Genomic DNA, 12,492 nt, shown 5'->3' on the forward strand with positions numbered 1-12,492 from the left:
GTTATAAGATGTGCTCTAATGATCACTATTTCAGTAGTTTCAATAGTAGAAGTTTTTATAGTATCATCTTTTACAACAGCTTCGACATTTCAATAGTAATGGGTGTTATCTATTTTTCAGCAGGTTTAACATTGACATGTTGTTATGGAATTTGTTGTTACAACATCTACTATTACAACATCTTACATATAACTTATTTGAAATTTTATTATCGTATGTTAACTTTGATATGATGTAATATGATTGTTGTTTCATTTCATATGTTGTAATATTAGATATATAACAAAGAAATTAATTATTGCATGAAATAAATAATAAATTTTCATTCTAAATGTTTTTTTTTTTGTAGAACAAGGATCTTCCCAAAGATGTGAATGATCTTCATCACATAGATCCAGATCACATTGGATTTGATATTGAGATGGCAGATGATACTCATGATGACACAGAAACATATGACAACGAGGATGATGCAGATACAGAAGATGATGATGATGATGATGAAAATGGCGATGATGATCATGAGGCAGTTGTTGGTAGCAACTAGTGATATTCATTATCATATGGACTGCATCATGGATCATTATTATATATTGTGGTGATGTTCATTTTCATGCTTACTATTATATGTATCAATTTCATGACCTCATGTGTCATATTATTGAGTTGTATCTTTTCGACATGTATCATTTCAACTTATCTCATTTGGAAATGATGCATCGTATTGACTTGTATCATTTTGTCTTACATAATTCTTTATTTTTATTTATATCATTTGTGCATGATTTATCATTTTGACTTATGTCGACTATTGGACATGCATCACTTTAACATGTTATTTTTTTAAAATGGAACATGTATATTTCTATTAATTGAATTGGAATCTATCTAATGCCATTACATTCAAAATCATCAAAATTTCTAGAGTCTTCCAAATTTCTCTAACCAATATCTTTGGGTATACAGTAATGTTTCTTCCATATTTACTACATCATTCTTCTTGTAATTTGTCAAAAAGACCCCATTAACACCTACATACCTACAAAACATAATCTACTTAACTATTAATATAAAATTAACTACCCGATTCCCTCCACATTATTTTGTCTGAGTTCCTTCGTAGTATCCATGTCTGCCTCCTCCTGCTAGAATGGTTCCGTTGCTCCTTGCTGCCCCCACTCTTTCTCCAACTCCTATTGATCAGGAAAGACTGGAGAGAGAGTCCCTCCCTCACCAATCGTCATATCCTATTTACCACTGTCATCGAGGTCAAATATTTGTTGAAAAGTGTGCAACAAGAAATGCTTGTTGAGAGTGCAACAAGATGATGGAGCTTAGTGAAAAGAGTCGCCTTCACTAAGTGGGCCCGCAGGCTATTTTTGGCGCAAATCTATTTTTAGACTATGTCTATTTTTAGACATATGGATCATGTCTATGGATGATTGATCAAGTTGGGAAAAATAGATGGACTTCTATTTTTGATGAAAGTGTGAGTGATCACAGTGTGAGTGATTACAGTGTGAGTGATCACAGTGTGAGTGATCAAAGTCAAAAATAGAAAAGTCAAATATTATTATCTCACAATAATATTTGGACTATAAACTTAATCTTATTCTCTTGGAGCACTTCAGTTTGAGCTACGGAAGTGGCACATGCAGCTGTCAGAAGGAAATTCGTTTTTCTTATGAGTCAGTTGAGTTGTTGCATGCATGACTTTAGTTAGAACTCAAGTGAGTTGAGTTTAGTGGACTGGAGGTACAGTTGATGGAGTTGTGTTCAGTTTAGCTTTGTTAAACTGGTTGTATTTAGTCTAACTGATCAATAGACTAAAGATGAGTTGGGTGAATTAGTTATTAATTAATTCACAAGTTATTAACTCATAATGCAACTATAGAATACATCAGTTAACTCAGTTGCATGTCAGTGCATGTTCAGTTCAGTAGGGACAGGTGTTAGAGGATCAGATTGCTATCAGTTGTGACTATAGCTGTGCATGATGATTTGCACAATCAAAGGATTGAGTATGCCAATGAGTTTGCTCACGTATATTCATGATATTATAGCTGTTGCTCACGTCCAACATAGTGTGGGTGACTATTTTGCAGTGTAAAATCGAGTTTGGGAAGCTATTCTCATCAGTTCTCGAGCAGGTTTGAGCAGTGGAGGCAGGCAAGCAGCGGGAGAGATTTGGAGATCAAATCTGAGCTGTATTGTGTGTAACAGGTGGAGATACTTGTGAGAAGTATTATGCTTTGTATTGTTACATGATTCAATCAATATAATATATAGATAGTGTGGGGTTTTTAGCGAGATGCTTTCCCTGGGATACATACTGTGTTTATGAGTTTGATTGATGCTTCTATGTGTGCCTGTGGATGTTTCTGCTTCTGTAATTTGATGATCAACGTAGAGGAGATTATGTATTATACATGTTCCGCTTAAATTGTATGATCAGGATAATCTCTGTTGAATATGTGTCATATTATTCAAAATTTCTACATGGTATCAGAGCTAGATGATTTGTAGAAAAAGTTTCTACATGGTATCGGAGCAGCTTGATTTGTAGAAGAGATTTTTACAGGATATCAAGCGAGGATTGATCATCAGATCTACTATTCAGTCACGAATTCTAGATCGGAAGCAGTTGAGTTGGTTGCTGGTGGAATTCGAATTTGCAGTAGTGTTTTCTTGGTGACAACGCAGCAATGTCTTTCAACGGATTGCGATTGGAGTATGCTCTTGAGGGCAGCTCAAACTATATTGCATGGAAGGACAGGATGGAGGCAGTATTGGATGATAACGGGCTGAAGGAGTTCATAGATACGGATATCCCAAAGCCTACTGATGCTACTCAAGCTGATGCTTGGCAAAAGAAGATCGCAAAATGTCGAAGAATTCTGTTGGAGGGCGTGAAGGATCACATTGTGTCCAGCCTCCATGGAAAGGCTACTCCATATTTGATGTGGAAATCACTAACAGAATTATTCCAAAGCAAGAGCGATCAGAGGAAGCTGGCGCTCAAAGATAAACTCAGAAACATCAAATGCGAGAAGGGAGACAGTATTCCCAAGTATCTCACGAAGTTCACTCAGTGTCGAGATGAGCTGGGAAGTGTGGGGGTTACTGTCGATGATGAGGACTTGGTGAGCTTGGCGCTCCTTGGTCTTCCGAAGAGTTGGCATTCCTATCAGGACTCTGTCAATGGTCGGGAGAAATTGCCAGGATGGGAGAGACTTTGGTCGGATCTTGTGCAGGAGGAGATCAGGCGGAGCACCAGAGACGGTTCTTCATCCATGCAGGATGAGGAGAACTGTGCCTTAGCGAGTAAGGCGAGGAAGGGGAAGGGGAAGGTTTCTCTTTCCGAATCCAGTTCTTCCAATGATGGGAAGAAGGTTGACAAGGCGAAGGTCAGATGCTTTCGTTGTCATGAGTTGGGTCATTATGCTACTAATTGCCCAAAGAAGAAGTCCAAGAAGGGATCCGGGGAAGGATCTGAAGGTGAGGTAGCCTCACTTGCTTCACAGTTTGAGTTGGACTTCACCCTCTTCGCATGCATGGTTTCATCCATGATGGGAAGTGGTTGGTTTCTTGACAGTGGAGCTTCTTTCCACATGACCGGTGACAAAAGTTTGTTCAGTACTTTGGAGGAGAAAGATCTCCAGATACTCATAGGGATGGGTAATGATGAGAAGTATAGTGTCTCAGGTGTAGGCACGGTTATTTTTCAGAGGGAGCATGGAGCTCGCCTTACCTTGACCGATGTCAAGTATGTACCAGGACTGAAGAGAAACTTGGTGTCGATCGCGATGTTGGAAGACAGAGGATATGATGTGGTCTTTACTAAGGGAAAGGTTTTCCTTAGACACATCATCACTAGACAGGTGAAGCAGATTGGTTCACGGTCAAGAACCTGTATGCTCTTGAGGTTCAAGATGCATGCAAAGCCTTGAGCAGCAAGGCAACTGATGGAGACTTGGTGGTTGAGAGGGAGCATATATTACCTCTCAACATGCAGAGCCAGAAGAAGTCTCAGACGATTGTGGAGGAGCCACGATTGGTGCAGCAGCTTCAGGAGGTTGTGGAGCAGCCACAACAAGGGAAGCTGAGAGGAGATCGAGTAGAGACATCTACTCATCCAGAGACCTCCAGTAGGGGGAAACTTCAAGCCAGGTGGGCTGAGGGATCGCATGCATCCATACCTCCAGGTAGGAGGTGGGGTGATGTGGATTGATTGTCCCAAGGAGGAGGGGCAAGATCCTTGAGGTACCCAACCTCTTGGATGAGACCTTGCTACGGGAGCCCCGATGTGTAGTAGTAGGAACTGACTGATTGGGTAGAGACAGATGCGGATGGAGCGGCAGAGAGAGCGACAGTGCAGGGAATCCCAGGACAGCGCATAGCTAGCAGGCTGTAGCAATGCGAGAGGCACAAGTGTTTTGCACAGTGTTAGGTGGCACAGAGAGGTGTGCAATGGTGCGAGATGCATGGAGATGTTGCAGTAGCGTAGATGTCAGAGAGGGAGCACTTGTCAGCAGCAGGTAGAGCTTCAGCATCAGAGGATGTTTCTATCCCAACAGGGAGGTCAGTTGGGAGGTGCAGTGCGGATGCAATGCTGGGAGATAGAACCAGCAGCAGCACGGATGCAGTCAGAGATCAAAGTGAGAGAGGCTAGAGCAGTCAGATACTGAAGAGCACAGAGATGCAGAGTTTCAGTTGACAGAGGCAATAGCAGTCAGAGACTTTGATGACAGAGCAAGTGGATCGGCCAAATGTGTTGCATGGAGAACATTCCAGAGTTACAGGATCGAGTTTGAGAGGAAGCCTTTCTTGTTGAGAGGGAGTGTTGAAAAGTGTGCAACAAGAAATGCTTGTTGAGAGTGCAACAAGATGATGGAGCTTAGTGAAAAGAGTCGCCTTCACTAAGTGGGCCCGCAGGCTATTTTTGGCGCAAGTCTATTTTTAGACTATGTCTATTTTTAGACATATGGATCATGTCTATGGATGATTGATCAAGTTGGGAAAAATAGATGGACTTCTATTTTTGATGAAAGTGTGAGTGATCACAGTGTGAGTGATTACAGTGTGAGTGATCACAGTGTGAGTGATCAAAGTCAAAAATAGAAAAGTCAAATATTATTATCTCACAATAATATTTAGACTATAAACTTAATCTTATTCTCTTGGAGCACTTCAGTTTGAGCTACGGAAGTGGCACATGCAGCTGTCAGAAGGAAATTCGTTTTTCTTATGAGTCAGTTGAGTTGTTGCATGCATGACTTCAGTTAGAACTCAAGTGAGTTGAGTTTAGTGGACTGGAGGTACAGTTGATGGAGTTGTGTTCAGTTTAGCTTTGTTAAACTGGTTGTATTTAGTCTAACTGATCAATAGACTAAAGATGAGTTGGGTGAATTAGTTATTAATTAATTCACAAGCTATTAACTCATAATGCAACTATAGAATACATCAGTTAACTCAGTTGCATGTCAGTGCATGTTCAGTTCAGCAGGGACAGGTGTTAGAGGATCAGATTGCTATCAGTTGTGACTATAGTTGTGCATGATGATTTGCACAATCAAAGGATTGAGTATGCCAATGAGTTTGCTCACGTATCTTCATGATATTATAGCTGTTGCTCACGTCCAACATAGTGTGGGTGACTATTTTGCAGTGTAAAATCGAGTTTGGGAAGCTATTCTCATCAGTTCTCGAGCAGGTTTGAGCAGTGGAGGCAGGCAAGCAGCGGGAGAGATTTGGAGATCAAATCTGAGCTGTATTGTGTGTAACAGGTGGAGATACTTGTGAGAAGTATTATGCTTTGTATTGTTACATGATTCAATCAATATAATATACAGATAGTGTGTGGTTTTTAGCGAGATGCTTTCCCCGGGATACATACTGTGTTTATGAGTTTGATTGATGCTTCTATGTGTGCCTGTGGATGTTTCTGCTTCTGTAATTTGATGATCAACGTAGAGGAGATTATGTATTATACATGTTCCGCTTAAATTGTATGATCAGGATAATCTCTGTTGAATATGTGTCATATTATTCAAAATTTCTACAATATTTATTTTAACACTAAGACAACTACATTCTCCATGTTGAACTCAGAGTTCCCCACCTTGTAATCAATATTTTCTATCTTGGATATAATTACCTACACCATCACTTGCACAATTTCAACATATTTTTTCAGACCTTCTAAATGACCCGTTACCAAGGTGAAATGAGATTGAGCCTCAAAATTTATTTTCCCACCTATCCTGGGGATCATCTCCTTGATTTCTTACTTGAACGCATAATCAATATCATCTAGGGAGCCACCAGTGCCATTGCTTGGCGAGGAATTCATGATCTCTTCAACTCAGAAAGAAGGTATGAAGAGACACTAGGAACTAATTCTACAAAGCCATCTAATTATAGTGAGACTTAACTCCAAAATGATGGCGGGGGGAGTCCCTTCGAGTTTAATGATGTTCACATTAACAATTGCAAATTCATTGCTTCTTGGTCTATACCATAAACACGCATGGTCGAACTGATATGTTCTTCCTTAACCACAACATATCAAATCCTTTGCTGAAGACATTCCACCTGGCCACATTCTTACCATTAATCCTTGTGTTTAACCATCTGTTGGATGAATGGCTCATCATTTTGTTGGATCGATCACCAATAAGCTAGAGTGATCACTTATGATATTTTGTACCATGAAATGACTATTGAATTTAAGTAACCTTTCAATCAAATTATCCTCCTTAATTACCCTTAAGCATCTCGTGATCCTTTAGTTATGAGAAATAATGGTATGCGACATATAGTTGTTATTCCACCCTCCTCCATCAACTTGCCTTGAACCAAATTGATACCTTTACTAGGTTGATCATCCATCAAAGTGTTATTCTCTCTCTTGATATGATAGAACTCCAAAATTCCAAATTTATCCATGATCAATTGGATTCTTTGTAGAGTTGATTTTATATTTGGGTCCTTGCAATGATTCAATTTGATACATTTTTAAATGTAATGAGATATTCTCCAAATACATGCATGATGATGATCTCGTCAGTATTGACTCATCATTTTTTTAATGTTGAAAGTGGTTGATGATTTGGATGCATATTTATTATGTATGATGGTTTTGATTCACTGCTCATGATGAATGTTGTGAAATTCACTTGAATTATAGGTATTTGATTCACTTGTTTTAATTATAGATGATTATCATGTTACAATAATTATCTTGTTATTTTATATATATTGGATGTCGTAGATTCTATTTTGATGGAGATTTAATAAGTATTATGATGTTGTTAATTTGAATGGATGTTTGTTTCCCTAAAAATTATTTATAAATGTTATCCTATAAAATATTTTAAATGAATTCATATGATATATAATCATATAAATTATTTAAGGGACATGATATATTTAACTAATTAAATTGAAATAAAACATATTAATTTAACTGTATTAAAAAAAAAAAAAAAAAAATCGAAGAAAACAAAGAAGAAACAATAGAAGTAAAATTGGAAGCAAAATTGGAAGCCACAGTAGAAGCAAAATTGGAAGCCAAATCGGAAATTATGTTGGAGCTAAACCTTGCGTTATTTCTTATGATGGAAGCAAAAAAAGAAGCAACAATGGAAGCCAAATTGGAAGCCACACTAGAAGAAAAATTGGAAGGCACACTAGAAGAAAAATTGAAAGCCACACTGGAAGAAAAATTGGAAGCCAAAGTAGAAGCAAAACTAGAAGAAAAATTGGAAGCCACATTAGAAGAAAATTTTGAAGTAAAATTGGAAGACACACAAGAAGAAAAATGCGAAGAAAAATTGGTTATTAAAATAGAAGCCAAACGAAGATCCTTATTTGAAGCAAGTCCTGGTGCTAAATGGTGCTATTTACAACATTATTCTCCGTACTAATTACGACGTTATTTTTGACACAAATTTCGGTGCAACTCCAGGAAAAGTGCGGGGTGCTCTTTCAAGCACTTTTTCGGGCATTATTTATGGCTTTATTTCTTCGGTGCTATTTCCAACATTATTTATGATGTTGCTTCTAGTGTAATTTATGGCACAAAATATGGCACTAGTACAAACATACCTGGTAGCACCTATTTTTGCACTGGGAAAGGTGTCCAATTTGTGAACTAAAATACACTAAATTCTGGTGCAATTTTAGGCATTATTTCCCTATACTATTGTAGTGTCCTTAAGGGGTCTATGTTCAACTGGATGATGACATCAACATAATTTTATCATGCCACATAGCACCCTCTATTTGGTGCCACTTCTCACTAATATTTGCCTCAATTGGCCACCCAAAATACTAATTGGACATGCTATGTGGCACTCTACCATGCTATCACATCATCCATTGTATTGCCACATCAACTATCATGTCATCCACCATACTACCACATCATACTATCATGTTGTCCATCGTAGATCCACATCATCTCATGTTGCCACTTGTCAACTTGCCATTGGTGTCACATGTGTCATCTTGTTGACATGTCAAATTTCCATTGGCTCTATCTACTAGGCGATCAACCCACATGTCTTATCACTAAAGGGTCCACATCAATCCATTTGCCATGATATGATCGAGTCCACATGGCTGAGGTTAGAGGGCATGACCTTTGTTAAATGTCCTGCAAGTTTTCACTCCATATTCCTTTCATTATTTCAACAACCGCCATATCCACCCATAATTGTGTGACATTTAACCTCATTAAACAACACAAACGTTTGTATGCCAACAACCACATATATTGCATGAATTCATAGATTTTCCCTAAACGTGCACTTTAAAAAATTTGTCGTTCTGACCCTTTTCCACCATTTCACTTTCAAACTTGTTTGTTTCTTCATTTTGGCTGAGTTTGACCAATTTTAATATATCGTTGGAAAGGTCTCAAAGAGGAGTATCTAGCTAGACCATATACATACTCATTTGATTATCATAGCTTTAAAAAAGAATCAATAAATTGAAAGCTATCATAACTCCTTTGTCATCATCGATATTTCAATAGATGCTTAATGATTTTCCAAGGAATCATACCTCTTTTGACATGACAATACTCTGCCCAGCGATTTCCTTTCTTTGACATAAATGACATGAAATTGGCTTTCATGCTATGTCCAAAAATCTCCCTTTTTGACATTATACTTTTTTTACATCAATGGAATGACATTGGTTTTCATCAACGAAAACACTATGTCAACACAAAGGCTATATCAAATCATTAGAAATTTGAATATTTTTTAAAAAATATCACCAAACATTTTATACTTTGCATGTTAGGCACTAGTAAGATTCACAAAGGTTTCTAAAATTTAAGAAGATATCAAAACCAAATAATTCCTCCACACCTGATGACAATGGATGAATGATGTTATCTCCTTCTCATGAACATGATATCTCCTCTCCCTATCCTATAACTTTCTGTTGTGGTAGGTTACTATGTGCTATACTACTAGTGTAACCCCCATAGAAGCCCACTATTGTTATTATTTTTCCCTTACATTATTATTGTTATGTCAGCTCTGATTATATTATGACCCCTTAGACTCCTATATAGAAAGTTGGTCTTTTCATTTGTATGATCCAAGAATTGTTCATTTGTGTAATGTAAAGTAGGTTTCCCCCTCAAAGAGGCTGAATTCTAAGGCGTTGATCTATCTTTTCTATCATTTTGTGAGCTAGTTTCATAACATTTGGTATCAGAGCTTTGGATTCTAGGGTTTCACTACTCCAAATAGGTCATCGTGGAATTTTCGGGATAACTTTTTTTTGTGATGTTCAAAAGTGAAAAAAAACCCATTTGGTTCAAAATCGCACTAAACACCGGGTCTGAATTTCAGAGCTTTTCGCGCTATATTTGCAGAGATATGATCTGAGGAAGTTGGTATTTTTGCAGACTCCTGAATTACATTCCAAATAGGTGACCTAGGGAAGATCGTCATAACTTTCTCTCTAAGGATCGGATTGAAATTTCATAAGAAGGTACAGAAAGAGAACAGACTGTAGTTTCCTGTATATATTTTTTAGAGCCAAAGGTCGAAACAGTGACATGTGGCATGTCGTACAAGTTCACTCTACTGAACTAGTCTATAATCAGGTCACTGTGGGAGATTTGGCATAACTCTTCCTTGGAGAATCAAATTTGGATCAGACTAGTGGAATTAGAAAGAGTACATAGAGGGCTATTGTGGGTCACAATTTCAAAACTTAAAGATCCGAAAGTACAGAGTTACAGTCGTTTCAAGATCAAGCTCCTAAAATCCAGAAAAAGCAAGATGAGGAAGTTTGATGGCAAGGTTCCCATAAATTGGATATTTCAAATGGAGAAATATTTTGATCTACATGGTGTACCACTGTTACAAAAGGTATGTATTGCATATTCATGTTTAGAACTGGATCAATTTTTATGGGATAAAGGGCTTTGTTCTCGTAAACAACTTGTTACGTGGTCAATTTTCACGGAGGAAATGATAGCACATTATGAGGTTACAAAGAGAAACACCACAACAATTGGAATGAGTAAAAGGGCTTTGTTACATAGTGGAGAGTAAAATTATGGCAACAAGGAAGTCTACCCCTCACCACTATAAAGATGGAAGTGTTGTTCCTCCTAGCCTTCCACAACCTACAAGGGTCACACCACAACAATTGGTAGAAAAAAGAGAAAAAGGGCTTTATTACAATTATGATAGCAAATGCACTAAAGGTCATAAGTGTGCTGAGAAGAAATTATTTTACATAGAGTATGAAGAGGAGGAAGAAAACGATCAAGAAACATCAAAATAAGAGGATATACGCTAGGACCCAACCCCAGAGAAAGAAGAAATAAATCAGACCATATCTTGTAAAGCATTGGCAAGAATTACCACTGCTCAAAATCTCAAGATAGAAGGACATATCAAGAACAAAAAGGTGCAAGAAGTGAAAGATCACATCGAGAAAGAAGAAATGAATCCAGCCATATCTTGTAATTCATTGGTTGGAATTACCACTCCTCAAACTATCAAGATAGAAGGGCATATCAAGAAGAAAAATGTTCAAGATGTGAAAGATCACATCGAGCATCAAGAAATGAATCCGACCATATCTTGTAAAGGATTGGAAGAAATTACCACTCCTCAAACTCTAATGATAGAAGGACATATCAAGAAGAAAAAGGTTCAAGCAATGAAAGATCACATCGAGCATCAACAACAAGTTCTCCAACTTTTAAAGGATAACACCACTTTGGTGAAAAATCGAATGAAACAACAAGTAGATCAACATCGTAGTGAAAAATGTTTTGATGTAGGTGATTGGGTATTTTTACTGCTACATCTCAAGAAAGCTATTTATGAGAAGGAAATGTTGGCAATACTATATGCACTTAAGAAATGGTGACCTTACTGAATGGGAAGACACTTCAAGGTAAAAATGGATCATAATAGTCTTAAATACTTTTTAGAACAACTATTATCTTTAGAAGAACAAAAAAATGGGTCACAAATATGTTGGGTTATGACTTTGACATCATTTATAGAAAGGGAAGCAAAATTTTGTTGCAGATGCACTCTCAAGAAAGGATCAAGATGTGGAAGCATTGTTTTGTGCTATTTCTATTATCCATCCAGATTGGATAAACGAAGCAAGGGATGAATGGAAGATGGAAGAAGAAGTATGGGTACTCCTTCAAAAATTGTAGAAGATCCTTATTCAAACAATATTTCCGAAACTTGAAGAGGAAGGAAAAATCATATTGGAACTTGGAGCAGTCACAAAAACAAGAACCCGACAGCTATCAAATTGATCAATTTCATAGTATCTCATCAAGTGGAAGAACTTACCCGTTGAAGATTCCACATGGGAGGACAAGAATTTTATACAGAAGCATCAAGAACTACTCAAGGGTTTAGGATAACACTTTTTGAAGGAGAGGGGCATGTTAGGCCCCTATATTACTAGTGTAACCCCTTATTATTATTAGTACAACCCCCTTATTATATTGATGTACCCATGTAGTGCCCATATTGTTACTATTGTGCCCCATAGAAGCCCACTATTGTTATTATTGTGCCCTTACATTATTATTGTTATGTTGGCTCTGATTATATTATGACCCCTTAGACTTCTATATATAGAAAGGTGGTCTTTTCATTTGTATGATCCAAGAATTGTTCATTTGTGTAATGTAAAGGAGGCTGCCCCTCAAAGAGGCTAAATTCTAAGGCGTTGATCTATCTTTTCTATCTTTTTGTGAGCTGGTTTCATAACAATGACATTGGTTTTCATCAATGAAAACACTATGTCAACACAAAGACTATATCAAATCATTAGAAATTTTAATATTTTTACAAAAATATCACTAAACATTTTTTACTTTGCATGTTAGGCACTAGTAAGATTCACAAAGGTTTATAAAATTTAAGAAGATATCAAAATCAAATAATTCCTCCACACCTGATGACAATGGATGAATGATGC

This window comes from Pinus tabuliformis, chromosome 2_2 (genome assembly GCF_031772625.1).
Source record: "Pinus tabuliformis cultivar Carrire ecotype Pingquan chromosome 2_2, CPIR1, whole genome shotgun sequence".
Taxonomy (NCBI): domain Eukaryota; kingdom Viridiplantae; phylum Streptophyta; class Pinopsida; order Pinales; family Pinaceae; genus Pinus; species Pinus tabuliformis.